Below are 24,219 nucleotides of genomic sequence, written 5' to 3'. Positions count from 1 at the left end.
AACTCCCTCCCCATTCATATCTGACAGACCTTCACTCTCACCATCTTCAAAGCCTTGTTAAAATCACATCTCCTTCAAGAGGCCTAAGCCCTCATTTCCCCTACTCCCTTTTCTTTCTGTGTCACCTTTGTACCTCAGCCCAGCAGAACATACGAACATATCCATAATTAATTTTATTATCTGTCTCCCACTGTAGACTGTAAGCTTCCTGTGGGCAGGGAATGTGCCTACCAATTCTAACATACTCTCCCAAGCACTTAGTGCAGGGCTCTACATACAATAAGTGCTCAATAAATATGAGTGATGATTGAGTACCTTTAGGCACTCATTCGACTCCCCCATTACTTATCCTCTCCCCTGTCCTACCACAACCCAGCCTGCACAGTTCACTCCTCTTATACCAACCTACTCCCTGTGCCTCGCTCCGATCTTTCGTGCCAACCACCTCTGGTTTTCATTCTTCACTCCTGACTGGAACTCCCTCTCATTTCACATCCTACAGACCAACACTCTCTCCCTCCCCAAAGCTCGACTGAAAACACATCTCCTTCAGGAAGTTTTCTCTTACTATCTTTCATCTCTCCATCCTATTTCCCTCCCTATTCCGTCACCTGCACACTTGATCTTAAGTACTGCTTAAGGCTGCAGTTATATCCATAGCTTTAAACTCTGTTGCTTCTCCCTACTTGTAATTTATTTTAGTGCCTGACTCCCTGACTCGATTGTAAACGCCCTGAGAGCAGGAGTTGTGTCTACTAATACTATGGTACTCTCCTAAGTGTTTATTACAGAGCGCTGAACAGAGGAAGCATTGAGTAAATTCTATTGATGAATTGAGAGAGCACATGTAAGATCAACTGCAGCCATTAGATAGATAATGATAATATTGGTATTTGTTAAGTGCTTACTGTGTGCCGGGCACTGTATTAAGTGCTGGATAGATACAATGTAATCGGATTGGATTCAGTCCCTGTACCACATGGGGCTCACAGTCTTAACTCCCATTTTACAGATGAGGTAACTGAGGCACAGGGAAGTTGAGTGATTTGCCTAAGGTCACACCGCAGATTGGCAAACTTAGTAGTTCACTAGAACCAACAAAAAGGGACCAAGTAAGGGCATGGATAAAACAGAAGGAAAACAGGAGGAAGGAGGGCATGCAGCATGGTCTGGTGGGAAGAGTATCGTACGGGGAGTTATAAGACTCGGGTTCTGATACCAGCTCTGCTACCGGCCTGCTCTGTGATCTTGGGAAAGTTTCTCAACCTCCCCGAGTTTCATTTATCTCTCTGTAAAGTATGGATAAGTTACCTGCCCTCCCTACCTACCTCTGGGACCGGGAACCCCATGTGGGACAGGGGCTGTGTCTGATCTGATCATCTTGTAAATGTGTAATTTACATGTAATTTACTCCAGTAAATTAGCACAGGATTTGGTACATAGTTTAAGTGCTAATAATTATTTAAAAAAACATAATTAGGAGTAAGAAGACTAGGACAAAGAAAGGACAGGATAATTAAAAAGAGGTAAGAGAAAGAAGAAAAAGGAGAGGGGAGAAACATGAGGTAATAAAAGGAGAAAGAAAATGGCACATAAGGAGGAAAAAGGAGCCCTTTGAAAGGAAAACACAAAAATCCTCTGATTGTTTTAGGGATCCCAGCTAGTAGAAAATTTCACAAGAGGTAAAAGAAAGTTCTGGAAGCAAAGTTGACAAGTAGACACTGTTTTAAGTATTTGAATATGTAGAATATTTCACTGTGAAAACCTCAGTACCAGTTAAATGACCATCTACCTACAAATTCTTTGGGTTGAATCCCTTGAATGGCACAGAGAGTTACTAAATAGAAGAAAGAACAGATGAATCCTTTGATAACACTAATGAGAGCTGAGAAACAAGAATGGAAGAAGCAGAATGCGGTGGAATAAATGAAATACCAAAAGGTGAACTAAGGATTCTGAGAGCTGAAGGCAGGATCTAAGGCAGGGGTGTGTGCGTGTTAATAGCAATGAGTCTCTAAATGTGGTCACAGAGGAAGATGAAGGCTATTAGGGCTACTTTTGTGATGTTTCACTTCCATAGTGCCTTTGGATAGGACAATTGTTTCACAGAGGGTCAAACAAGGAGAAACGGATTGAGTTTTAATATGAGCTTATCTAGAAGAACTTTTTGATTATTATATTGATAATATAATAGTTCCAAAAAAAGTCTTGGTAGAGAGACTATGGTAATAATAATAATAAATAATGGTATTTGTTAAGCACTTACTACGTGTCAAGCAATTCTAAGCCCTAAGGGTAGATTCAAAGTAATCAGGTTGTCCCACGAAGGGCTCACAGTCTTAATCCCCATTTTGCAGATGAGGTAACTGAGGCACGAGAAGTTAAGTGACTTGCCCAAGGTCACACAAGAGACAAGTGGAGGAGCTGGAGTTAGAACCCACATCCTCTGACTCCCAAACCTGTGCTCCTGCTCCTAGGCCATGCTGCTTCTCCTATAGTGTGCCCCTCCCTAGAGGTGGTAGGCCTTAACAGGTGACCCCTTGGCATTCCACGATTCCTTATTGCCCATGACACCTTTCCCACCATCACTTCTATTGTTTTGTTTAGTTTTGATATTTGTTAAGCACTTACTATGTGCCAAGCACTGTATTAAATACTGGGATATATTCAAGATAATGAGCCCGTGCTTTATCTACTGTGCCCCGTTGCTTCTCACACCAGCACTTAGAATAATGCTTAACCCTTAGTAAGTGCTTAAGAAATACTATTAAAAAATAATTGGCAGCATTGGAATTAGAACTCAGGTCCTCTGATTCCCAAGCCCATGCTCTTTCCACTAGGACACACTGCTTCTCAGTTGTTGACATCTGGCCCACCAGACAGCGTCACTCTATTCTCTCCATTTGAGGGGGTGGAAATGTGCGTTTGATTAAGAGGACCGTCCGTAGCCAGAAGATGATCATCTCTTCCTTTGCCTCACCAACTCCATCTTTAACTGGGCTGGGACCACCTTTCCTTGTTCCTACTGTAACTAATTGGACAATGAAGAATTGGGGAGTGTCAACACGGTGTCCACCAGGATAGAGTGAAATGATTTTGGGTACTTTATTGAATCCAATCATTTCCATCTCATTGAATCCAATCAAATTAGCAGCCTAACCCATTAAAATTGCACGAGAGAGATTGTATCAAGCTGTGCTAATTCAATACCAAGGAATAGTGTGCAATACAAGTTCACCACATAATTTTAAATGTTATTTGCAAGAATTGAGTTAGGTGTCCCAGTTAGAATCTGTCTTTCTCGCCTCCATTAAAAGAGGTTTCCCAAAGCAGTTCTGCTTTCCTCCTTCATCATTTGGGTCAGAGAAGGAATCTTCACTGAATGCTCCTCTTGTTACTGTCAAAGGGTCAATTTGATTGGACTGTGAAACCTACATGGAGCTCAGAAACAGACTTTTGGATGGAGATATTTTATCTGTAGTAGGCAGAGGAGTAATAGTGATAATTGAGCATTGGGTGCAGTACACTATATTAAGCCCTCTGAGAAGTGCAAATGGAGAGGTGACACATTTCTTCCCCAAAAGAAGCTTGCCTCTGGGATAGGGAAGAGAGTAGTGAGAAAATTAGGAGGAAGAAGAGTGTGTTTAAGGGGGAAGATGAATAGTTCCAACTTAGGCGTATTGAGTTTGAAGTGTTTACGGGACAACTAGGTGGAGTTGTCCTGGAGGCAAGAGGAAACATGAAACTCTAGCTTAGATGAGAGGGCAGAGCTAAAGAGACAGATCTGAGAGTCATCTGCATAGAATGGGGTAGCTAAAATCATAGTGGATGAGCATTCAATTGTATTTATTGAGCACTTACAGTGTGCAGAGCCCGGTATTAAGCTCTTGGGAGGGTACAGTATAACAATGAGCAGATTTAGTCCCTGCCCACAATGAGCTTACAGTCTAGAGGGGGAGAAAGATATTACAACAAATAAATAAATTGCAGCTATGTACATAAGTGCTGTGGGGCTGGGAGTGGGGATGAATAAAGGGAGCAAGTCAGGGTGATATAGGAGGGAGTGGGAGAAGAAGAGAGGGGGGACCTTAGTCAGGGAAGACCTGCCTGGGAGGGGGAATGGTGAAGGAACAGAGCAGGGGAACCAGAGCAGAGCGTTGTGGAATGACTTCAGGAAGAGGACGAGGGACAGAGAAGAGGAGCCAGAAAATGAAATGATAAAGAATGGCCAGAAAGTTAAGAGGAGATTTAGGTTAGAGGTGTCGGCAAACCTGAGGGTTTCTAGGAGGAGGGAGTGGTCAATCAATTGATCATTAGTAATAATAATAATGTTGGTATTTGTTAAATGCTTACTATATGCAGAGCACTGTTCTAAGCGTTGGGTTAGATACAGGGTAATCAGGTTGTCCCACATGAGGCTCACAATCTTAATCCCCATTTTATAGATGAGGTAACTGAGGCGCAGAGAAGTGAAGTGACTTGCCCAAAGTCACACAGCTGACAAGTGGCAGAGCTAGGATTTGAACCCATGACCTCTGACTCCCAAGCCCGTGCTCTTTCCACTGAGCCACGCTGCTTCTCTGTCAATGGCAGATAGGGAAGATGGAGATTAGTCAGGGAAGGCTTTCCAGAGGAGGTGTGATTTTAGCAGGGTTTTGAAGAAGCGGCCTGGCATATCTGAAACTATTCAGCTTGCAAAATATGTATTAGTACAAAGCACAATGCTGTGAGCTCACTGTGGGTAGGGAAAGTATCTAACAACTCTGTTGTACTGTACTCTCCCAAGCACTTAAAACAGTACTTGCCATATAGTAGGCACTCAATAAATACCATTGATGATGATGATGACAGGAGAGTAAAATAGAGTCAGTAAACATGATTCCTGCCTACAAGAAGTTTGCAATCTAATGAGGGGACAGACATTGAAATACAAGTAGGGATAGCAACAGATAAGTGTACGTACTTCACTACTGTAGGGATTGCGGTGGATAAGTATCAAAGTGCTTAGTGGATATAGTCACTTCACTTCTCTGGGCCTCAGTTATCTCATCTGTAAATTGGGGTTGAAGACTGTGAGCCCTGTGCGGGACAGGGACTGTGTCCTAATCAATTTACTCGTATCCATCCTGGTGCTTAGTACAGTGCCTGGCACAGATTAAGTGCTTACCAATACCAGAATTATTATTATTATACAGACCCAGTGCACAGGCAATGCAGAAGGGAGGGAGAATAGGGTGGAAAAATGAGAAGTTAGTCATGGAAAGCTTCCAAGGTGTCAGAAGAAGCTGAAAGACTGAGGAAACTGACAAAGTACAGGTATACTCCATGTTACAGCCCCTGGGAATACAGGTAAACCAGAGGTACGGCATTTTAGGATTTGATACCTTACCCTAGGTTACGACCACTACACATGAGATCACCCAGAAATCCGGCAGTTATTGTTTGACACCTCGACAGCCTGATGCTCCATTGAAAGAAATTAAAACAGATGAAGTTAGAGTCTCTCCAATGCCGACTAAAATTTTGAGATTGAGAAGCTTCGTATTCATTTTATAGAAAGATAGTGACTTTATAAAAATGAATGTAGCATATCCTGGAAGAGAAACAAGTTCATAGGTGCTGAGAGGTATTTAGATGGAGTTGGTCTGATATAAGGAAATTTATGAAGACCAGAAGACAGTTTTCAGTCTAATAATAATGATATCTGTTATACACTTACTATGTGCCAAGCACTGAACTAAGGGTTGGGATAGATAGATGAGAATGAGGTCAGACACAGTCCCTGTTCTATGAGAGCAGGGAACATGTCTACTAACTCTGTACTGTACTCTCCCAAGCCCTTAGTACAGTGCTTTTCACACAAAGTGCTCAGTAAATACCATGGATAAGGATGATGGGGCTCATAGTCTGAGGGAGAACAGTTATTGAATCCCCATTTTACAGATGAGGAAACTGAGGCCCAGATAAGTTCAGTTCCCCAAGGTCACACCACAAGTAAGTGGCAGAACCTGGATTAGAACCCCCATCTTCTAACTCCCAGACCCTGGTTCTTTCCTTTAGATCGTGCTGTTTTCCCAGTTTATTGGACTAATTCGTCAATAAGGTTGAAAAACCACTATCATGGCTGGCAACCTACTTTTGCAGCCTTTCCACAAAGATTCATAATGTAGCACAACTCCTCATTTAGTTAATGTTATGATATTATGCTCTGAACTACTTTAACAAAGTTTGAAGGATAGGGTAGTGATGCTTAATGTAATAGCATTTAGCACATAAAGGAGTTTCACACTATTTTTCCAGAGATTTTGGAATGGATTTCAATTGATAACATGCATATCTACTGGAAAACACATCCCACAATAGAGCTGTTTATAATACATCTACATTTTCTATTTTTTTAAAATGTTTTTTGTTAAGTGCTTACTCTGTGCCAGGCACTGTTCTAAGCATTTGGGTAGATACAGGGTAATCAGGTTGGACCCAGTCCACATCCCTTTTGGGGCCTCACATCAATCCTCATTTTAGAGGTAGGTAATCGAGGCACAGAGAATTTAAGTGACTTGCCCAAGGTCACACAGCAGACAAGTGGCTGAGACAGGATTAGAATCGAGGTCTTTCCGACTCCCAGGCCTGTGCTCTATGCATTAGGTCTTGCTACTTCTCATGGGTTCCTCATTTTTGAGAAACACATGATGGCTGCATTATGGGATTTGTTTTAATAGCCTTTGAACTTGGCTACAGGGGAGTCATCGATGATCTTATCTTGTGTCGTGGCTCATCAGGGCCACAGATCTCAGGCCTGTAGGTAGCTTAATGGTAAAAACACAGGGCTGGGGTTCGAGAGATCTGGGTTCTAGAGACCTTGCGCAAGTCACTTGACTTCTCTGTGCCTCAGTTTCTTCATCTGTCCAAGGAGATTAAATACCTGTTCTCTCTCCACGCCCTTAGACTGTGAGACCCATGTCGAACAGGGACTGTGGCTGATGTGATTGCATTGTATTGACCCCAGTGTTTAGCAAATACAGTAAGTACTTAACAAAGTGTCTTCAATACTATTATTATTAATAAAAAGTGCTCTCCCTAATGGGTCAAAATAGTTGTCAGGAGTACTGAGCACCTGTAAGCCTCGACAAATGAGAGGCAAGAAAAATGTGGAGGGGATGAAACAAATGAAAGCCTAAAAAAGACAAACTGCAGACGGATACATCATGTACAGTCATTTATGCAAATGAGAATGGGAAAAGGCACTGCTGGAAGCAACTGGAAAATACTGGATAGTGACTGGGCCTCTGAACCCTAGAAAATAATGGCATTTGTTAAGCGCTTACTATGTGCAAAGCACTGTTCTAAGCGCTGGGGGGATACAAGGTGATCAGGTTGTCCCACGTGGGGCTCACAGTCCTAATCCCCATTTTACAGATGAGGTAACTGAGGCACAGAGAAGTAAAGTGACTTGCCCAAAGTCACACAGGTGATAAGTGGCGGAGCCGGGATTAGAACCCATGACCTTTGACTCCAAGCCCGGGCTCTTTCCACTGAGCCACGAAAATGCCTGACCATTGCTTGTCCCTGCAGAAAGGTGTGTCTTTTCAACTGAGGGCACAGACACCTCCCTAGGAAATAAAATGTACGGAAGAAACTGTACCTGATTCCGACCGGTTGGAGCTTCTGATGGAGTGTCAGATGGAGCTGTGGAGGACCTGTCAATTTGCACCTCACAATCAAACGGCCAGCGGGAACCTGGTTCTGAAGGACGCTGGCTTGTTTCACTGGCTCTTGACATTTTATTTGTAGAATGAGTTTGGTGAAACTTAATGCTTCACCTCCACAGGTTTGGCAGGTCACAGGAGAAAGGGGGGGAAAGGCAAGGATAGCTTATGCCATGGGGGTGATGCCAGGAGCGCTAGGCACAACCATTCACGGTCTTGGTTGGTGACCTAGGAAAGGGTAAATGGTTGATGTTGTCCGGATAAACTGGAAATGGAGGAAACATTCGTCAGGACCTGGAGCTGAGACTGTTGAACATGGAATCATTAGGTAGGATAAAACTTGGAAAAATGCAAAGTGATTTGGAGAAAATCCTGGTGACTCTAATGATAACTGTGGCATTTAACTGCTTACTGTGTGCCAAGCACTGTACTAAGTGCTGGGGTAGATAAAAGACAATCAGGTTCCACATGGGACTCAGAGTCTAAGTAGGAGGGACAGCAAGTATTGAATCCCCATTTCACGGATGAGGAAACTGGGGGCCAGAGATTCATTCGTTCATTCAATAGTATTTATTGAGTGCTTACTATGTGCAGAGCACTGTACTGAGCGCTTGGAATGAACAAGTCGGCAACAGATAGAGACAGTCCCTGCCGTTTGACGGGCTTACAGTCTGATCGGGGGAGGCGGACAGACGAGAACAATGGCAATAAATAGAGTCGAGGGGAAGAACATCTCGTAAAAACAATGGCAACTAAATAGAATCAAGGCGATGATGTCCCTTGCCCGAAGTCATGCAGGCAGGAAGCGGCACAGCTAGGATTAGAACTCAGGTCTTCTGACTCCCGGACCCGGGCTCTTGCCAGTAGATCATGCTGCTTGGTTAACAATAATAATAGCTCTGCCACTTGTCAGCTGTGTGACCGTGGGCAAGTCACTTAACTTCTCTGTGCCCCAGTGATCTCATCTTTAAAATGGGGATTAAGACTGTGAGCCTCATCTGGGACAACCTGATGACCCTGTATCTACCCCAGCGCTTAGAACAATGCTCTGCACATAGTAAGCGCTTAATAAATATCAACATTATTATTATTAATAATAATAATATTAATAATGGTTCTCGTTAAGTACTTACTATGTGACAAACACTTTCTAAGCTCTGGGGTAGTTACTAGTTAAGGAGGTTGGACACTGTCGCTGTCCTTCAAGGATCTCACATTCTTAATTCCCGTTTTTTACAGATGAAGTAACTAAGGCCCAGAGAAGTAAAGCAACTTGCCCAAGATCACACAGCAGACACGCGGCAGAGCCAGGATTGGAACCCGTCCTTCTGACTCCCAGCCCCCTGCTCTCTCCACTAAGTCATGCTGCTTCTCACTAAGCTATGGTTCTTTGGTACTTTAAAGTGAAGATGGGTTTAATTATTGCTTCCCCCACCCTCCCATCAAGTGTAATTCTCAGCAGAAGGAGGTTGCTAAGATGACACAGAGCCATAAAGAGAAATACATTGGGTCAGAGGGCTTAATGTTCCTCTTGCTGACAGTGGATAGAATTTCTGTTGCTCTCTGACCTGACAGATGATAGCAGAATCCTAAGGTTTTCCCCATGTCGCTTTCTCAGTGTCATGACCTCTGAATACTATAGAGTTGATGTATTTGGGACCACTGAGATTTTTTCTGTTTTATATTTAAATTGCATTTTCCCAGTGTTCTTCTGTTGGGGGCTTTCTATTCTGACTTAGATTGTGACCCCCCCCCCGTGAGTCGGGAATCATCTCGCAACTGAGGACTGATCCGACCCCAGTCCTCTGTTTTGAAATCAAATACGTGAAACTGATCCCTTACTACTTGTCTAACCAAGTAAACACATCTGATTTAAAGCAATTAAGAAATTGCAAATTGGCAAATGAAAATGCACCCTAGAGAAATAAGAATATTGGTTCAATTAAACATGCGACATTACTAATGTGTGTCAAAACCTAGAATAGAAAGAAACAGTATCCCATGGTCCAGGGAGGGTGAGATACAGACTATTTTTCAAGAACAGTGCTTCAAGCCTTCTTTATCACTTGGGTTATTCTGTTCTACAGAAACCCTTACATATTCAGTTCAAAATTCTCCCTAGAAGGTGATTAAATAATGCTTTTCTTGGCTTAGTGGCAGATTAGAAATCCCGTATAGAATAGCTTTATTTCCAACACTCACCTCTGCGTACATAACCAAGCAGTTTTGCAAATCTGAAAAAGAATGCTGTTTCAATAACGGACTAATTTCAAAAGGTGTTTCCATAGGGACCATATGTAACAGCCAGTTTGAAGACACACGTTTTAATTTAAACATATTTTTTACAGTCCTTTATCTTGATTTCCAGCTGCTTGTTGATTTAGTTTCCAAAAATCCGTAGGCCTGATTTATTTTATTTTTTCCCCCTCTCGTGTTCTGAATTTGGCTTTAGTTTTCAGCTTGGCCCTTGCTCCAGTGGAGAGAGTACAATGTTTGGAACAGCTTGTAGGACACTGACTTGAAACCTCCACCAATCCTGGAAATTGGTTGAATATATTTAAGCAGAGTACTGGGCTTTGGGCCGGGGAACTAAGCCAGAAAATAAAACTGTTATCACCTGAGTGTGGATTTTTAAAAAGAATTTCAGCGAGCATAAGGGGAAAAATATTCCTCTTTCTGAAGAATACCTCATTAGTATCTTACCCTCTGTAAACAGAATGGACAGAAATAGGAAGATACAAAATCTTCTTAACCCGAGGTGATGTTTTTTCTTTATTATAAACAGATTAGTTTCAAGCTGGTCTTGTAAGAGGGAAAAAGAAAGAGAAAAGGAAGAAATGAACACCTATGGGCTGTGACAAGATCAATTTGGAGGCAACTGGAAAGTGGCATGCAGACACACTTTTAAGATTCGAAAGAATCTTGTTCTAATTAGAAAAACAAAACTACCCGCTCATTAATGGTGAGTAGTAGTCATAATTATGTTATCTGCTAAGTGCTTACTATGTGACAGGCACTGTAGTAAGCACTGGAGTGGATATAAGCAAATCAGGTTGGACACAGTTCCTGGTCCGCATCGGGGCTCACAGTCTCCTTCCCCATTTGACAGATGAGGTAACTGAGGCATAGAGAAGTGAAGTGACTTGACCAAAGTCACACAGCAGACAAATGGTGGAAGCGGGATTAGAACCCATGTTCTTCTGACTCCCAGGCCTGGGCGCTATCCACTGCACCAAGCTGCTTCCCAACATCCTTCCATCCCAAAAGGACACTGCGACATCTATGAGTGTGCATGGTGTGTTTGATTACCCAGCAAGATGATAACGATGGAGAAGAAGCATGGCCTAGTGGAAAGAACATGGGCCTGAAAGGCAGAAGACCTGGGTTCTTATCCCAGCTCTGCTGTGTGACTTCGGACAAGTCGTTTAACTCCTCTGTGCCGCAGTTAACTCATCTGTAAAATGGAGATTAAGACTGTGAGCCCGATGTGGGACAGGAACTGTGTCCAACCTGATTACCTCGTGTATCTGTCTCAGTGCTTAGTACAGGGGCCGGCAATTAGTAAGGATTTAACAAATATTATGAAAAAAAAGATGGTGGTCAGCTTTTAGAAGGCTGTGATTTTGCATTCCAGTTGATATTACTGCATTCCCCTGCTGGGGGTACAGAACTGAGCCAAGTGATTCCAACCCAGAATGACAGATAATTTGTCCAGTGCTATGGCTATTCACACTTTATGCTCCCAATCTGATTATTATTAGCCCAGTAAAACTTCTTTATGAACTCCCTTCTCACCCTAGCCTCTAGATAATGCAATTTTTCCTTCTAAGTATATATGACTCTCTAATTTACCCTCCCTGAAATTTATTTTGAGATCTGTCTCCTCCACCAGAGAGTAAGCTCCTCACAGGCAGGGATCGTGTTTACTCTACCGTACTCTCCCAAGCACTTAGTATAGTGCTCTGCCCAAAGTAAATGTTCAGTAAATATCACTGGTGAGTTTTCTCTGGTTCCAGAAATTTCAGGTTTTAATGTCTCGAATCATAAACTCTCTATTGGAGTCCTCTTGACTTATTCTGGACTGGGAAGCCCCTTTCTGAGATGAAGCGTTTTAGTAACCTTTATCTGGGGCATGTTTCTGTTCTGTTTGAACAAATAAACATTGCTTCAAGATGTTTTCATCTGAAATAAAATGGCCGTTTGGCCAATTGCTTTTAGATTTCCTCATTTCTCTTTCACCACTTTTGGACTCCAGGAATTGTAGAGTGGACCTTTTTATTATTGTTGTTATTATTGTTTTTGTTTTAGTTATAATTGCGTGATATTCTTGGGTTCTGGCTTCTTGCTCCATCTGAGACTGTGAGGGGACCAGGTCAGAATTTGTTCTTACCTTTATCCTGGGTCCTGAGAGGAATGCCTGGCACATTTTAAGTGCTTAATAAGTGTGTATAATAATTACGGTATTTGTTAAATACTTACTCTGTGTCAAGCACTGTTTGAAGGTCTGTAGTAGATACAAGTTATTCAGGGCAGACACTGTTCCTGTACCACTTGGGGCTCACAAGTGGGAGGGACACAGGTATCGAATGCCCATTTGTCGGTTGAGGAAACTGAGGGACTGAGAAGTTAAATGACTTGTCCAAGGTCACACGGCCAGCAAGTGGCAGAGCTGGGATTAGAACCCAAACCTTCTGACTTCTAGACCCATGCTCTTTCCAGTGGGCCATGCCGCTTCAGCTTAATAGTAATAGTTAAGTTTCGATTACCTTGCTAGGACAGTGCACTGCATAGAAGGAGGTGCTTAATAAACTCCACTACTACTATGTGCTACTCTTGGCTCATCTTGGGAGCTCAGGAAGTGCTGTTGACTGGTTGTCTGGCTGATTTCCTCCCCAGTAACTCTGGCTAATGATTTGTAGACCCCTGCTACAAATTTTCTGTTATTAGAACCATTTAGGCGATTCACCAGATTGCAAGCTCTATTGGCGTGGGTTATGTCAACCGACTCTATTGTACTGTACTTCCCGAGTGCTTAGTAGAGTGCTCTGAGTTCAGTAAGTGCTCAGTAAGTGCCATTGATTGTTTGACATGAGTTAACCGTAGTCTGGGGGTCCTAAAGTGGGATGGAGAAGGGACAGGGAGAGGGACACGGAGTTCAGAAAGAGAGAAGTTGAGGAAGGGGGAAGGGTCCGATTCAAAAGGCCATCGTCTGATGTTGCCAATGCCATCCAATGCCACCACAGCCACTATCACTTTCTGGGTTTAACAGTGTCAGAAGTGGCATTGATAACTGCCATTTCAGCTGAATGGGCCCCTACTGGGTTTTTCTTTAAGACCTCCAGCATCGCAGCAAACACGTCCTTTGGGTATATTATTATTAATATATCAAGTGTTTACTATGGGTCAAGCACCGTTCCAAATGCTGGCATAGATATGTTAATCAGGTTGGACACCATCCCTGTTTTATATAGGGCTCATAGTCCAAGTCAAATGGGGATTGAGAGTGTGAGCCCCACCAGGGGACAGGGACTGTGTCCAATGCTTGTATTCACCCCAGTGCTTAGAACAGTGCCTGGCACATAGTAAGTGTTTAACCAATACCATAATTATTATGTTTATTACCACAATTATTATTAAATAGGAAGGAGACAGGAATCAAATCCCCATTTTACAGTTGAGGAAACTGAGGCACAGAGAACTTAAATCACTTAGCCAAGGCCTCACAGCAAGCAACTGGCAGAGCAGGGATTAAAATTCAGGTCGTCTGACTCCTAGGCCTGTGGTCTTTCCACTAGGCCATGCGGCTTCTCTGGCTTCCCCAAAAGACCTCCGAGTCACGGCCAGGGAAGACCAAGAGAAACCCTAATGGCTTTCTCTTCAAGAGGTATTTCAAGTGACCTGATAGACCCCAGAATGGTCATGACCAGTGGTGGGTTGCCCAAAAGGCCTGATAGGGGTTAGAAGTTGGATGGAGGGAAGCAGTTTTGCAGGGGAAAAAATTATAAACTCAAAAGCTTTCTTTGTATAATTGAAGTTATGCAAATCTATTTTTTTCGGTTGCTATTTGCACCTTACCTGAGCACAGGTGAGCACACCATAACCGATTTGGTGGATTCCTCATGCGACACAGTGGTGACTCAGAAGCGAGCTAACCCCAAGAACGGGTCGTCACCCAGGTGAGACGATGCCTTTTGTTTAGACCAAATGAACAGTGAACCAAGGGGACATTAAGCTGAGTGCCAGCGTGAGGTAAAATGGCAAACCCAGCCCTGGCTGGGGCCCCAGTATTAACCATTCTCTCCTTCATATTTTCTGACCCACCTCGGGCACATTTGTTGAACCCAACAGGTTTCAGTTCTGTTTTTTGAAGGTATTTGGGCAGGGGGAAATTCTAGAGTTTTACTTCAAAGAGGAAAACTGGGAGGAAATGGAGATTCCTGGCCCCAAGGTGAAACATGGGAAGAATGAACAGTCATCTTGGAGAAGATACATTTCGGAAATAGAGTGTTGTAGTTAGATTATGTATTTAATGTTCATGTTCCCTCTCCTGTCCCTCAAGCTCAGTTCTGCGTGCACCTGTCCAGGGTGGAAATTTATGGCGGTGCTCAGAGAATAACTTTTGTAACTTCCTTAGGGCACAAGCTGTGGCAGGCCATTAATCCGGCTGGCTGTGGGGCTTGGAGGGTAAAATACTTCTCTAATATTTTTCTCCTCCTCTGCTTTTGCTTTTCCTGAGGGGGGACGGAAGTAGCAGTTTGCCAAAAAGCAGGGTATATGATTTTGAATGGGACTATCTCCTTTAATACTTCATTTTTACAGAAGTGAGGGCCTATAATGTCTTTTCAGCTTCTCCCAAAGACTGCATCACTGTCTGCCTCCAGAAACTCTGAGGCCATTAAATAGCCTTCTCTCTTGTGCGATTGATTTTCCCCTCACTACTATCCCAATAAAAATAATATCTGCTTTCCCTTATTTCACACATGTCACCCAGAGCCAGGCCACGAGAAACAAATAGGCGTCATTGGGTAAATTTAAGGGGCTGACCTCTGGGAATAAGCTTAATGATGAGGAAAGCAACGTGGCCAAGTCCTGGAGTGGCGTGGGTAGAGGAGGTTGGGCACTGATCAGTGAGTCTCAATCTCTGCCCCATTTCTGACAGGATGTGTAAGCGTAAGTAAATAATTCAACCCCCCTGGGACTCATTCAAGGGTTTTTATGCTCAAAAAGCGATAGAAAATTAGCCCAACTGGGAAGTCACTGTGATATGAAAACCTCTAAAAGTCCATGAGACAAGCCCCATGTTAAAGGATCCTGTCTGTGTGATGTATGGGTGTGTATACGTGTGCGTATGTGTGCTCACACATGCATGTGAGTCTGTGTTTCCCTGAATTGAGCTCAGCTGAAGGCGGTGTTAACATATCTGAATTATTTTCATCAAGCAAAATTAAAGCCGAAAGCTTCCACGTCTCAGATGCTGGAATCTGTAGCATTCAGTCCACCCTGATCAAATGGTTGAATCTAATGAATTGGCCTCATAAGCTTTAGGTATTGGATGGGGTTTTTCCCCAGCCAAGGCAATTTGGGATGGCAGCAGGAGAATATTCCGGCAACTGAGTTGCACAGGAAACTCCATTTTCAGCTTCAGAGGGAGGTTTTATGCTTTCGGCTGCTGGACGTAGGTGAGGGTGCACTGAGATGAAGTCCTTATCTGAATTTATATGACAATTTATCTGAAGGCTGACTGATTTTTTTAATGGCATTTGTTGAGTGCTAATTATGTGCCAGGCACTCTACTAAGTATTGGGGTAGAGATATAAGATAAATAGATTGGAAACAGTCCATGTCCTATGTGGGGCTCAGAGTCTTAATCCCCATTTTACAGATGAGGCAACTGAGACACGGAGCAGTTAAGGTCACACAGCAGACATGTGATGGAGCCGGAATTAGAACCCAGGTCCTCTGACTCCCAAGCTTGCGTTCTTTCCAGTAGGCCATGCTGCTTCTGGCCATTGGGCTTGTCTGGCATGCTCTTATGTGTGGAGCCTGATGTCAACTTGTTGCTTGAGACCTGGCCTAAGGCAGCTAAGAAGTGAAGACAGGGGCCCCAGCTTTCTGGGATCTTTCTAAGTTAGTAGTCAGGTTGACTACTAACCTGTCAGCCTTCCCTACCCCTCAGCTGCCATCTTCCCAGCTCCAGTTCTCCTTCTAATCCTATGAATCAAGAAACAGTGTGGCCTAGTGGAAAAAGTATAGGCCTGGACGTCAGAGGACCTGGGTTCTTTCTAATCCTAGCTCTGCCAGTTGCTTGTGGTGTGACCTCGGGCAAGTCACTTTACTTCTCTGTGATTCAGTTTCCTCGTCTGTAAAATGGGGATTAAATACCTGTTCACCCTCCCCGTGTGGGACAGGAAATGTGTCCAACCTGACTAACCCGTATCTACCCCCGCACTTAGAAAAGTGTTTGTCACGTAGAAAACATCTAAGAAGTCTCATTATTATTAGCAAAACCCACTATTATTATAAATTGTACATTATAAATTATTTATATTACTGTCTGGCTCCCCCTCTAGTCAGTAAGCCTGTTGTGGGCAGGGAAAGTGTCTACCAACTCTGTTCTATGTAGTCTCTCAAGTTCTACATGCAGAAAGTGCTCAATAAATATCCTTGATTGATTGATTATTATTATTTTTATCCCAGAAAACCAACAATGCTCACTGAATTGCTACTGTTGCCAGAGAACAAGAATGCCGCAGATTCCAACTCCACCATCACGAATGATCAGTGAACCCCACGGGGTAAGTTGTTCCCTTTTTACAAACACGAGGCCCAACCAATGACCAGTGTCAGGTCCGTCATGCATCTGTCTTCTCAGCTAAATCCTCTCACCAGGAAAGTAATCATCACTAATAGCGGCTTCTGTCAATATGAAGGATCACTCTTCCCTCTCGCTTAGTAGCTATACATTATAGCTACTATTTGTGGAATGGTATGAACCATTCATCCATTCGTGGGGCTCTGAACTCTGTATCAGGGAGAGAGTACATTGTAGGACTGGGAGGCATGGGGCCGATTTTCAAAGGTGGTAGAGCAATGGTCTAGTACACTTCTCTCCACAGTCGGTGTTCATTAACTATTATTGCCTTTTCGCTTGTGTTTGTTTTGCATTTATCCCTGTACTCGTCTTTTACTCTGTTTAATCTTTTGTATTATTTTATCTTTTTTAATACGTGTGTCGCCAATCTCCTCTCCACCTTTATTCTTAGCTTGTGAGCCCCTTATCAGTCAGGGCTCACGACTAATTCTCATCAGTAATTCTTTCCCAGTGTTTAGAACAGTGCTTTGCACACAGAAGGTGCTTATTACTAATTCCGCAGCAGCAGCAGCAGACAGGAAAGCTTGGCAAGCTGTCAGGAGAGCAATAGTGGGACTCTGCTTTAGCAGAGACTTTAAGAACAGCAAGAAATGAAGAGGCAAGCATCACTAGCAGTAAGTAGCCAAACATACCAACAGAGCCAAGACAATCTTTTCATGCTCACACTGTAGGCTGGAGTGTTGACAGCTCACATGTCTTTTCAACCTCATCCTTAGGAAGGATTTCTTAGATTCAACGTGGCCTAGTGGAAAGTACACAAGACTGGAAGTCAGAGGACCTGGATCTAATCCCGGCTCCAACACTTGTCTGCTGTGTGAACTTGGGCGAGACACTAACTTCTCCGTGTCGCGGTTCCCTCACCTGGAAGATGGGGATTCAGTACCTGTTCTCCTTCCTACTTGAGATCCATGTGGGTCCTGTTTATCTTGAATCTATCCCATGCTTAGTATGGTGTTTGTCACATAGTAATTGCATAACAAATGCCACAGTTATTATTATCATGGAAGTAACATCCTCTTGAAAACCAAAGGGCTGCTCAGATTAGAAGAGGCCATCTTTTCTCTTACTATGGAGGTCCTAAAACCGTATGAAGGATTTCCACTGCCTCTTTCATACAAAGATTCTATGGCCATTCCCCTATGGGCCTTTTATATTTTTTAAAGTGAATCTGTGGGTAGTAAATTCCGAGTCTTTTCCCCCAGATCTGCCCAGAGTTTAGCTAATATTAGAAGCCAAGTCAACCTCAAACCAATAGAGATTGTGCTATGCTTACATGCCATCAGTTCCATGTCTAAGTCCTCCTGGAATTCCTGGGATCAGCGTATACCCCTGATTAACAGGTTCATTAATAGTTTGCTAAAGCTGAGAGGAAGGGGTAAGGAAAGGGTGGTTAGGAGAGGGGAGGTGGTACGGTGAACTCAGAGTCTAAGCCAGAGGGAAGGAACATAGTCCACCTCAGCCACTAGATCATTCTCAGGCTGACTTTGGGCTATTCAGAGGCCGACACAGTGACTCAACCTCAGAGGAAAGAAACAGTTCTGTCTGTTCAAACTCACACTAGTGTTCTTCTCCCTGCTACACTAACTGCAAGCATCATGGCCTAGTGGAAAGAGCATGGACCTGAGAGACAGAGGACTAATTCTGGCTCTGCCAGTTGCCTGCTGTGTGATCTTGGGCAACTCACTTAACTTCTCTGTGCCCCAATGGGCATTCATTACCTGTTCTCCCTTCCCACTTAGATTCTCAGCCCTGCGTGGGACAGGGACTGTATCCGACTTGATTAACTTTTTTCTACCCCAGGCTTAGAACAGTGTTTGACACAGAGTAAGAGCTTAATAAATACCATAAAAAGAGTTCTAGCAACAAATTCCCCAAATGCTAGCTGGCTAGAAAGTCAGAAAGGATCTCTATTGTTAAAACATAGGCCAACTCTATGATGCTTTTCTTCAACTTGCCATTCCATTTGCCCCACACAGACCCTGCCTGTGATTTTCAAAGTACCCCTGATTTCCTAGGCAGGGCTAGTTCTAAGCTCTTAATACCAGATCTGCCTTTCCCTAATTTCAGACATCTCTACTGTTAAGCAGTAAATTTCTTGCAAAAGATACCACAAAGCCAGAGAGCTGATTGAACAAAGAAATAAAACCAGCCCATTAGAAATCCCAGGGGCTGAGAGGTATTGGAGTTTTCATTGTTCGAGACCCCACACATCACATCAGTGCACCCAAAATGTACTAAGCCCTGAAGTATGCTGGGTGCCTCTTCTCAAAGATTGTTTTATGTTCTTCACATCCGCAGCTGAATTTTCCCAGCAGGGCCAATTAAACAGGCAATTGATATCGCAAATTACAACGTTTGGAATGCCTGCCAGCTGTTTAGCAAAAAATGTGGTCATTACCCCACGGTCACCTGGTGTCAAGATGAGGGCCCATGGTTACGGGGGAAGGGGAAAGCTTGGATAAATGAAACTCACCAATAATACAAAAAGCTCTTCTGAGCCACTGGTTTTAACCACCCCCACATCGATTTCACTCCCCTCCAATCTTTTCCTCCCTTCAAAACCTTTTTTGGAAATGCCAAGAAGGAATGAAACTGGAGGATGCTGCAAAAAGCAAATAAATGGTCAAATGTTGGGCAGAGGAAAACGAGCTAGAGAGGGGAAGAAAGGTATCAAATAATTAACTATACTAAAGTTTGAAAGGCACTTCTCTAGATAGAAGAGAGAATGCCTTGTACTCAAAAATTCAAGAAAATACCTTGGGGGGAAAAGAAAGCCGGTTGAAAAGATGAAGCTATGAACATCATATTTAAGAGAGCATTCGCCCAGCCAAAATTATGGGGAAGAGGCTCTCTTTTCAGCTGACATCTCTCTGGGACCATAAAAAAAGCTACTGCCAATTGTGTGGTGCAATTTAGCTGAATGTACAGCAAGCCTCTAATCAAGTTCCAAATGACTTGAGTTAGAAGCCAGGGGGAAGTGGACTTGCATATAAGAATGAGTAGAGAGCTGCTGTGGAACTCAAGCTGGGCAGAGTTGGGGTATGATCGCCTTACCTCATCATCATAGGTATCATCGATAGCATTTATTGAGCACCCACTGAGTGGGAAAGACTATATTAAGTGCCCAGGGGAGCACAACAGATGCAAGACACATATTCATCACCCTCTAGAAACTGACAATTTAATGGAGTGGACTGACAGATAAAAGTGATTTACAAACCGTGGAAGCAGGAGGAGCAACAAGGTTATTACGGGAAGCAGCACCAATGTATCAAGAAAAAATAGCTGAATAAATAGTTGGAGGGAAAAATTATGATGACTGTAGAACTCCTTGAGGGCAGGGATCGTGTCCACCAACTCTTTCAAGCGCTTAGTACTGTGCTCCGTGCACCTAAAGTGCTCAATTAATACTACTGATTAATGGAGTCTTCCACTGGGACCTTGTGGGGGAAAAAGTGATTGTAGGGATAGTGATTTATGCAGTGCCATTTAAGTTCTCTCTTCTCCACCAGTCATTCCCCCTCTGGAGTGCAACAAGCAGGCAGGTGGGCAGGGGCGAGCACAGTGAAAAGTGAACACAAAGGTGTTTTTTTTTAGGAACAGAACATAAGTGAGGCTGAAGTGACTGCAGGATAGCGCCATGGCCTAGGAATTGGTTGCCTTGGTAGTCAGTGTCATCTTTGTTACCCATGTAAGTAACTGTTATTCAGAATTCCTATCGGGCCTGTCACTTTGCAGACCCCCATTCTTGGTTCTTTGATCAGAAATCTTCACAGCTGATGGCATGGTTGTCACAGACAGAACTGGGGCTAGAACCCAGGTTTTCTAATTCTCAGACCTGTCAATGCTTCTTACTCTGGATCAACAACAAGCTGAAAGTACAAGTCAAAACATACGCAGGCGTGTAAGTTCTGAAGAGATATATTTATAGTCATCCTTCGTATTTAGAGATGATGCTAGTGATGGGAAGGTCCTGCCTGTGCATAAGAATACAGCCGAAGAGACCGATGTGGATTGTAACCCGCTCCCTATTAGTTTTGAGAAAAGAAAGATCCTTGTTGATTGAGATCTCCCTCTGTAGACGGTAAGCTCCTCCTGTAGACAAGAGATCTTGTCAGTTAGTCGATCGTAGTTATTGAGCATTTACCGTATGCAGAGCAGAGGCTTTTGTGAGGTAATCAGGGATGGCTTCCCAGAGGAGGTGGGGTTTTGAAGATGGGGTGCTCAAAGCAGAAGACTTTGGAGATTGGGAGAATAGCTGACAGGTGTAATTTGGAGGGGAGGGAGGTCCAAGCTGAGGGAACAGCACGAGTAATGACCAGAAACCAGAGCGTGGAGGGCGAGTTACAGTTGGGTGAGCTTGAGAGAAATGAAAAGTGTGAGCCGAGAAATAGCAGGTGAAGAGCACAGAATTGTAAGATGGAGAAGCTTGGTGGAAACCCTTGAAGCCATTAGCAGGGAGTTGCAGCTCGATGCAGAGGGAGGCGGATAGTCATTGCAGGTTTTTGGAAAGGGGAGAGATGTGCATGGTGTGATGCTTCTATCAACCGTAGTGGTATTTATTGAATGCTTACTGTGCGAAGCCCTGAATGATGCGATCCCTGCCCACAGATAACTTACAGTCTTCAGGAGGAGACAGGCATGAACATGAATTACCAACAGGGGAAATAGTAGAGTATAAGAATATTTACAGAAGTGCTGTGGTGAGTATCCTCAGAGTGCTTAAGGAGTTCACAGCCAAGTGCTTGGTCAATGCAGAGAAGAGGGTGGATAGAGGAAAAGAGGGCTTATCGGGAAAGGCCTCTTGGAGGAGTGATCCTTGCATTAGCATGTCCTATAGACTGGAGGGGAGGAGAGGATGGAACCTGGGAGCCATGGCAGTTTTGCCAGTAGCTGGCTAAGGTGGGAAGACCAAACATGTCTCTCCTCCCCTCCTACTTGCTTGTTGCACTCTGCCTCAGCAGGAACATGACTGGCAGGGACAAAAGAGTATGAGTCAGGCTTTGCAAGACACTGACAATCCATCAGTGGCATTTATTGAGAGCTCATTGTGTTCGGAGCGCTGTACTAAGCACTTGGGTGCGTACAGCGATGCAGTAATCAGTTCCTTTGTGCAAGTTCTAGATCCTGAAATGTTAGGAACATGGCACATTTGTCATTCCTGATGGAAGATGGCCCTATCATCAATTTCCACGTCATTGGTCAGCGGTGGGTTGCTGAGGTAGCAGAATTCAGTGACAGCGCTGGGTGGCGGACAGGAATCTTTAACCAGATGAAGAGTTTCCCAATTGCACATTGGTACATAAATTCAGTCTTCCTCAGGCTCATCTTGATCCAAAATGCTACACTAAACTCTGCAAAGTGGTTCATAAATCATTTGCATGTCATCTTACAAGGGTGCTTCCAAAGAATATTCGATAATATTTAGCAGCTCTTAGTTGACTGTCTCGAGGCCTTTGGATGACATGCACAGCATTTAGTCTTTGAAGAGTTTTCTGGAAAATTGGAGCAGATGCTGACTATGACATCCAGGCCCATGCATAAAATGGGCTGAGCAATCCTGCTTTACTCAGGGAGTGGTGGGTGAAATTTGTTTAGTAGTTGCCCAAAGAATGTAGTTTGGAAGTCTTCATGATTTTTCTGATGTTTCACCTATACCGGATTCACCTAAAAGTCAAGCCCATATCGATGACTCCAGATTTGATTCATAGCTACCTGAAAAAGACCCCAGCAAAAGATGTTGCTTTGTTTATCAATGATGGTAACTGTCCCTGCAGATCCCTTTGATAATAATAATAAGAAGAAGAATGGTACTTATTAAGCACTTACTATGGGCCAAGCACTGCTCGTAAGCAGTGAAGAGGTGTGACCTTAACAATTCATTTATTCAATCATATTCATTGAGTGCTTACTATGTACAAAGCACTGTGATAAGCACTTGAGAGAGTCCAAATTAATCAGATTGGAAACAATCCCTGACCCATATGGGCCTCATAATCTCAATACCAAAAAACAAGGCAATCAATATGGATCTATTGGTAGAACTTCCTTGCTTTTATGATAAAGTTCTTTGGTCTGGAAAGGGTAAGCGGTGTTGGTGATTGTGAGTTGATTCCTGGCACATTCATGGAGCAGAAGAGGTCTTTTTTTTTTGAGCAATCTTATGGGTTTCCCCTTCAGGACAGTTAGCTTACTGGATGTTGATGCTGCTGATGCCCAGACCCTTGAAGAATTTTTCTTTCCTTCCTCAGCATCTATCACTGTAGGAGCCCAGGTATTGATATTCAATCTATTCTACCCCCACCCTTCCTCTTGCTCTCTCTCCCTCCTACTTATCCTCTCTCTTCTCCCCGCTCACAATCGTCATTCTTCTCACGCTAACCTATTCACTTGTCTCATTCTCCCCTCTCCCACCACTGACCTGCTTGTTGATGCCCTCCCCTACTGCCAGGAACTTCCTCCTCCTTCATAGTCAACAGACCACTGCTCTTTCCATCTTCAAAGTCCACTGGGATATTTTCTACTCTAGGAGACTTTTCCTGATTACTTTCAACTCCCCCGCAGTTTATACACCCAGTGGTCATTTCTGCCCTTTTGCTTCACATAAGCACTTAAGTTTCCACTTACGTACGTACCTTAGATACTCTATTACGCCCCTATAAATACTTTATGCATATTTTTTAATATGTATAAATTATAATATATAATTAAGGGACCATCTCTCTTGCTAGACTGTAAACTTGAGGGATTGTGCCTTCTAGCTGTATTCTTCCAAATACTTAGTACAGTGCTCTGCGCGCAGTAGGTGCTTGATAAATGCTATGGATTGATTGGTGATCGTAGTATATCATCTAGAAAACTACTTTCAAGGAAATATACAGCTATAAACTAACAGATGGGACATTAAAGTCAGTGTGGAGATCTATTTGGGTGGGGAAGGAAGTTGAATTTTCTCAAGTGCTTCGTAGAGTGCTCTATACACAGTAAACACTCAGTAAATGCACTGTCTGATTTTTGCCATGTTAGAGAAGCGTTCTTGGAAGACGTGGGCTCTGCTTTGCATTTTGAATGATTAGAATAATTCAGACTGGTGTCGAGTGAGGGGTAGAGCAGATGAAGGGTAAGAAATGGGTAGGGAAAAAAGAATGTAGGGGGTCCTGGGAGCTGGCTGGGATGAGGAAGTTATGGGCTTAAAGAATCAATCAATCGGTGGTATTTACTGAGTGTTTGCTGTGTGCAGAACACTGTAGAAAACATTTGGGAAATTGCAATACAAAAACATACAATATAAAATTACAATGCAAAAAATTCTATCCCTGCTCAAAGCAAGTGTTCAGTCTATATGGAGAAAGGGGACATGGCTGGGGACACTGGAAGGCTGAAGTAGAACTTTCCTCTGCAATTCACGAGCACATTTGCCCCTCTTGTCCCTATCTAATTTAGTTAGTCTAACAGCTAAATTCCTTCTGAGTAATGTGTTTTTATTTTGGCACCTGTTTACTGGGTTCCTGCTTCCCTGCTCTGACTCACTATTGTCCTTCTGTGGTTATAGGACTGGTTCAAGGCCAGAAGTGATATTCTCCTACCTTCAAATCCCTCCTGAAATCATACCTCTTCCAGAGGCTTGCCCTGATTAAT

The 24,219-nt window shown here is 43.4% G+C and overlaps 1 long non-coding RNA gene across 2 annotated transcripts in view; it reads left to right on the top strand.

Annotated features, from left to right (window-relative positions):
• The first annotated feature begins 9,028 nt into the window (after positions 1-9,028).
• The window catches only part of LOC114809068, a 125,516-nt gene continuing 110,325 nt past the window's right edge, over positions 9,029-24,219 (top strand). For both annotated transcript variants that reach the window (XR_005659752.1, XR_003756823.2), the window contains exons 1-3: positions 9,029-10,671; positions 13,795-13,885; positions 16,407-16,504. This is a non-coding gene — a long non-coding RNA (uncharacterized LOC114809068). The remainder of the gene's footprint in view (positions 10,672-13,794; positions 13,886-16,406; positions 16,505-24,219) is intronic.

This window comes from Ornithorhynchus anatinus, chromosome 2 (assembly GCF_004115215.2).
Source record: "Ornithorhynchus anatinus isolate Pmale09 chromosome 2, mOrnAna1.pri.v4, whole genome shotgun sequence".
NCBI classification, from domain to species: domain Eukaryota; kingdom Metazoa; phylum Chordata; class Mammalia; order Monotremata; family Ornithorhynchidae; genus Ornithorhynchus; species Ornithorhynchus anatinus.
Note: the sequence above shows the minus strand (reverse complement) of the source record. Positions and strands in the feature narration are given on the sequence as shown.